Source organism: Bactrocera tryoni, chromosome 4 (assembly GCF_016617805.1).
Source record: "Bactrocera tryoni isolate S06 chromosome 4, CSIRO_BtryS06_freeze2, whole genome shotgun sequence".
Taxonomy (NCBI): Eukaryota; Metazoa; Arthropoda; class Insecta; order Diptera; family Tephritidae; genus Bactrocera; species Bactrocera tryoni.
Window position 1 is genome coordinate 55,396,434 of NC_052502.1, and position 6,224 is coordinate 55,402,657.

A 6,224-nucleotide genomic window follows, 5' to 3' on the forward strand; every position below is an offset into this window, starting at 1 on the left:
CACTTCCCAGCCGGTCAAGTGGTGCAACAAGTGAGAGGATTACTCGCGAAAAAACGAAAACGCATTGGATTACAATTATGATTACTCATTTACATCAATTTATTGTTTTGATTTAATAACTGTTTTAACTTCTTAAGTGGTAAGCCAAATTGGGCACAAGGCTTTCCAGGGCATTAAAGTCAGCCAAAAGTCGAAAGTGGAAAACTTATGCGAGGTTAAGAGTATTGTCAAAAATGTCAAGTTGGTAATGGCAATGGAAATATGGACTTATGTACATATGTCGACTTGATTAAAAATATTAACTAATTTATTATAAAATATTGTTCAAGTCTATTGCAATTATAGTCCATCCTTTCTGAAAGAAATTATAGTATATACATATTTCCTCGTAATCTTTCTTTACATTCTTGTGAAAATTTCAATATTCTTTGCTTTCCTTTAGTTGCGTTGCATTCAACCATTCCTCAGCTGCTCCAACATATTTATTTGCATTCGCATTGAGTTCAACTAAAAATAGAGACTTGCGAAGTCAATGGAATTTGCTAAAAATAAAGAGATATGTATTGCTGGAGGGTAACGGAAGATTCATGTAGCATTAAAGAGTATGCACACTGCGTAACCTCTGAAGGGCAATGACGGTGCAAAATAAGTGTTGCATTGTGACTTAAAGTACACATATGTATGTACATTTTACAGAGTGTGTTTTTAGAGGAGAAGTAATTTTATTGCATTCGACCATTTCAATGAATATAATAATGTTGGGTCTTATTAAAATCACAGTACTAATTCGTATATTTTTCTAGCACGGCCCTCCTTACTTCTTCAATTGGAATGTTGGTTTCCAATGGGTTAGCCATAAGTTAGCTGGTCCATGCTGGACTGACTTGACGTTTCTCTATATAAAGGTGTCTGACGGAATAAAATCACAAGACTTAGGTTTAGGTCGCCAGTTGACAGATTCAATACTATTTTCAGTTTTAAAGAATTATGTGCCAGGTGGCTTGGAAGATCTTTTTAGACTTGTTTGCACTTTAAACTTGTAATTTTATACGTAATCGTTAAAATTAGAAATGTTCTCAGTCATATCCAAACCGAAATGTGTTCCAAATTCCTTGCAAATTTCTTGCATAAAAGCTGAGTTTTTGAAATAAATTTCCATGTTTATTATATGTACGTCAAGTGTCGAAAAACGTTGAGATCTCAAACGGGTGTACATATGTATACCACTCAGAATTTTCTGTTCTCCGTTGTTATAGTGGTATGTTTGCCATTTTGCACTTTTTCCAAAAAAGAAAGGTAACCATTTGCTTGCAAGTGCTTCTTGCGCGAACAATTTTTGTTCCATTGGGCTCATTCATCACCTGTCACGATGTCATAGACGGATTTCGAAGCACCGCTGTCGTATTTTTCTGAACCAATCGACACGATCCTTTTTTCGAGCGATTGACAAATTGTGTGGTATTCAAAGTGAACAAATCTCTTTGTCAGTCAAATGTTCAGGCATATATTGAATGTATGTTAGTCTCATTTATGGCCAAAGTTATTTCAATCTCACAATAGGCATGATCATACAATAACAGTTTGCGCACATCGTCAATAGTTTCCGCGGATGAAGTTATACTTCTTAGTGATATTCCAAGAAATGCATATCATTTTGTATGGAAGAAAACTAGAAAAGTTAAATTCACATTTTATAAATTTATTATGCACATAAAATGAAGAATAAAGCAGAGTCTAAATGAAGGAACTTTGACTAGAAAAGTAGTTCTGTCTCTTCGTTGCGGAAGAGAATATGCAGCGAATCATCTCTCTTTTGTAATCCATCAACACGCGTTGAAGGCCCAGCAGTTATCGGTGCGCGTTCAGAAATTGAAATCATATTTTCATCACTTATCAATATACTTATTACATGTGCGCGCATTGACTTGCATGTTCATACATTCATATATACTTATATGTACATATACATATTTGCATACATTGCCAAACAAATAATGCACAAGCATACAAACATACATATGCGTACACATATGAATATGTCACCAACAAAAAATTGATCTTCACAAGTCAATAAGGCAGCCAAATTGGCGAAGAACAAGTGTAGTACATTTTACAGCAAAAACGATTTCATTCATGAACGCAGGCGCAAATTCCACAAGCGATCTCGCTTTATTCATAAAAATAGAGGCCGTAACATCTCCCCGAGCATGCCTTTGCCAACAAGTCGTCTTTTTGCGACGATGGCAAAAGCTAAAAATCATAAATTGCACAACTTTCTGGTGCTTCTCGCAAAAATCTGCGTCGATATGTATTCACGATCATACGTATACATACATACATATTTACGCATGTTTGTAGGCGAAGCTGCTACAGCGGTAAGGGGTGACAATCGGCGGCCATTACTTTACTTATGCCATAGAAATTCTATTGCTACGAATATGGAAATGACAACGAAATAAGGCAAATATGCATATTTCTAAATGTCAATAATTTCTTTGAAGAAATGAAAGGAATGAATGATCCTGAGAAGTATAGTCTTAACTTTTCAACGGCCAATGCAGAGCATTTCAACCAAAAGGAATTTATTCATTAAAATCACCACTCACAAGTCGTTTTATCCGTTGTAAGCGAACGATTTTCGAAGAAACATCATTTCTAATATGCCACAAGACAAAATTAGAAATGAACTTCTTAAACCTCACGCTGTCAGATAAAACGAAAATACTTCGTCATCGCGGGTCGATTTCCAAAAAATGGACCAACGTGCAGGGTATTTCAACAAAAGGTCACATAAAATAGTTAAGAATTCGCAGAAATGAAAGACAAACGAAAGAAAAAGCAGCATAACTTCAATAATGAACAAGCATACAAACATACATATGCGCAGCAGCAGCAAGGAAAGAGGTAACAATCGGCGATCCATTGTATATATTTTTTTCATGCATAACCAAACCATAATTAGGACAACGCAATACAAGTGTCAATGGTGGTGTTGGTGGTAGGCGCTTGAAAAGTTACGACGAGCACGTAGGTTCGAATCCCAACAGAATTTATTTTTAATTGAATATGTCACCAACCAAACATTGAAACATTGTTCTACAAAAACAACAACAGCATAAACATGGCAACATTGTGTTGTCGGTAGAAAAGCCGAGCTGTGCCGAAAGAAACGAACAAACGATCGCCGATTGTCACCGCTTCGCTTTCTGCTCGAACATCTTCGCAGACAAGGTTGCGTGGATTCATATTGAGCAAGGTTGCGCAACCTCAATCTATCGCAACCTTTTCCGAACTCGTATAAGAAGTATAATTTCAATAAAAAAACCGTAATTTGTAAGGGCACCTCTGATTTGATTATAGCATCACTGATCTTTAGATGAAGTGTATATTTCAGGATTTCAACCAAAATTGGTTCATCACATTATCTCCACATACTTATGCTACATTGTGAAAATGGATGAACTCGGACTATAACTACACCTACGTCCCTTAGAGCACAATTTTAAATTATTTAAACTTCTCTCATTTTACAATATATTGGGTAGTCGAAAAGGTCTGTTCGTATTTTGTCAATAGATGTCATTTAACCAAAAAAGTTGAATTCGGGGAAGTTGAAAAAAAGTTACAGCTGTTTAAAAATGTGTGAAAATAACCAAGAAATTCGCTATATTTTGAAATTTTTGTATAAAAAAGGGAAGAATGCTATGCAAGCCACCAATGAAATTTGTGAAGTTACGGAGACGATGCTGTTTAAAATTCGTGTAGCTCAACAATGGTTCGCTCGCTTCCATTCCGAAAATTTCGATGTGAAAGATGCACCTCGCTCTGGTCCACCTATCGTTGAAAAAGTCGATGAAATTATGTAAAAAATTGCTAGGACCGTCACATAAGCAGCCATGACATCGCTAAAGAACTTAGCATTCAACATGAAACGGTTTCGAACCATTTAAAAAAGGCTGGCTACAAAAAGAAGCTCGATGTTTGGGTACCACATGAAATGTCTGTGAAAAATTTAATGGACCGAATTAACATCTGCGATTCTTTACTGAAATGAAATGAAATCGAACCATTTCTGAAGCGAATGGTAACAGGAGACGAAACGTGGATCAAATACGTCAATAATGTGCCAAAAAGACCATGGACCAAGCGCGGTGCAGCTCAACAAATGGTCGCAAAGCCATGATTGATGCCTCGAAAGACTATTCTGACTGATTGGTGGGATTGGAAAGGAATAATCCACTATGACCTGCTCTAGCCTGGTCGAACGATTGATACTATATTTTACTGTCAATAACTGGTGAGATTGAAGTAAGCAATCGAAAAAAGAACGGCCAGAACTGATCAACAGAAAAAGTTTCGTCTTGTATAAGGACAACGAAAGACTACACACATCTTTGATGACTCGGCAAAAACTGGAAGAGCTTGGCAGGGAAGTTTTGATGCATTCACCATATAGCCATGACCTTGCACCATCGGACTACCATTTGTTTACGGTCAATGCAGAACTCTCTTAATAGAGTAAAGTTGGCTTCAAGAGAAGCCTGTGAAAATTAATTGTCGCAGTTTTTCGACGAGAAACCAGAAAAGTTACACACTGATGGAATAATGCCTCTAGTGAAAAAGTGGCAAAAAGTGTTCGACCAATGGTTCAATAAATTTCATTATAATATAATAAAATAAGTTGAAGTTTGATCAGAAATACGAAAAGACTTTTTCGACTATCCAATATGTATAAATTGAGAGGCAGTGATATTATTGGAAGAAAGCTTTGCACAAGAATTTGTAGTGGTTTTTAAGGTTTGCCATTTCACGTCCGAAATTAGCCGGGCGGCAACTTTTAATGTCGCCAAACACCAAATATGTGGGTCACAATGCATATAGCTGATTTTTTACCGCAAATATCGGTTCATATCTGAGGTATTTCTTAATGAAATTCTGAGGTATTTTTTACCGATAATAATGCGCCCTTGTATCCACAATGGGTAAAATCCGGCCAATATTTCCTTTAACCCGTATGTTAAATTTAACCACATTTGTTTAAATGTATACCCAATTTATTGGGGAACACTCACCACTGCTTTGATTAAAATGAATATATCTGTATTTTATGGTTTTATTTAACAATTTTATTTAAAGCACTAAGTTTGTATTTTAACAAGTTAATAAATATGATGCCGGTGCCGGCGATCAAGTTTCTTCGGATCGTGGTCGAAGTGCATAAATCTGGAACATTAGCGAGACAGTATCCGGCTGCTTTAGAATTAAAAGGTGAACGTTGCGCGCAGGATAGACGGCGATCGAAGTGTACAGCTGCAGCGCGGCGGAGATGGGCGGTGACGATGTCGAACGTTTTTATTACACCTAAAATGCTGTGCGTGAGATGGGTGTCGCAAAAACCTAAAGTTGAAGTGCTGTTGATAAGATGTGTACCGAAATGTGTCTGCTTGCTCGTTTTCCATCCTTTTTGATAAGTTTGTTGATGTATAGGCATGGTGAGTTGTGTTGTGGTGTTCTCAGCTGTGTCTATGATAAAAGTGTTTGGGAGAAGATGGGAAGGTCTCTACAACAGATGATTCTATACCCAAACTTTGATAGGAAGTTGTAAATTGATTTGAACAAGAATTGGTTTATGAAACTCGTGCTGGTAATTTATTTTCAACCGAAAAAACACCAGGCACGATCGTTCAATAGATCTATATGATAATACTTCCTCGGTTAATCTATCTATATAATAATAAAATATAATCTCTTCATAATGAAAGAGTCCTTAAAAGTCAGTATCTTAAATATGGCAAAAATCAAAGACAATGGCGGCTTTAAGAAGGATTATACTAAGCAACAACTATGCGAGTTGAGAAGCCATACTTTTCCTAGAGTATAGAGATAATTTCGTGACCTCAATCCACCACAACAACACTATAACAGTAATCAATTGATTGATCACTTGGGCGATGCATAGTTACAGATAAAAGGTATTGTTGGTCAAGAAAACTTTCAAAGAAAAAAACCAATTATTGTGGAAAAAATTCTCCAACTTAAACTGCTAACGTTGCCTCGCTTATAAGAAGAAAACAAAGCAAGAAAAACTCTACAAAGGCAATATGCTCATTGGAAGCGCTTGTTGCACATTACCACACAGTGGCAAAGTCAGCGAAACTTTTAAATAGCAATTTCTGGCTGACTAAGCAACTATGCGTCGCGAATGGGTTTTCGAACTTTGCAAA

At 36.5% G+C, this 6,224-nt stretch overlaps 1 pseudogene; it reads right to left on the minus strand.

The window, feature by feature from the left end:
- Nucleotides 1–2,597: 2,597 nt before the first annotated feature.
- On the minus strand, nucleotides 2,598–2,740 carry LOC120776220 (annotated as a pseudogene).
- Between the last annotated feature and the right edge of the window lie 3,484 nt (nucleotides 2,741–6,224).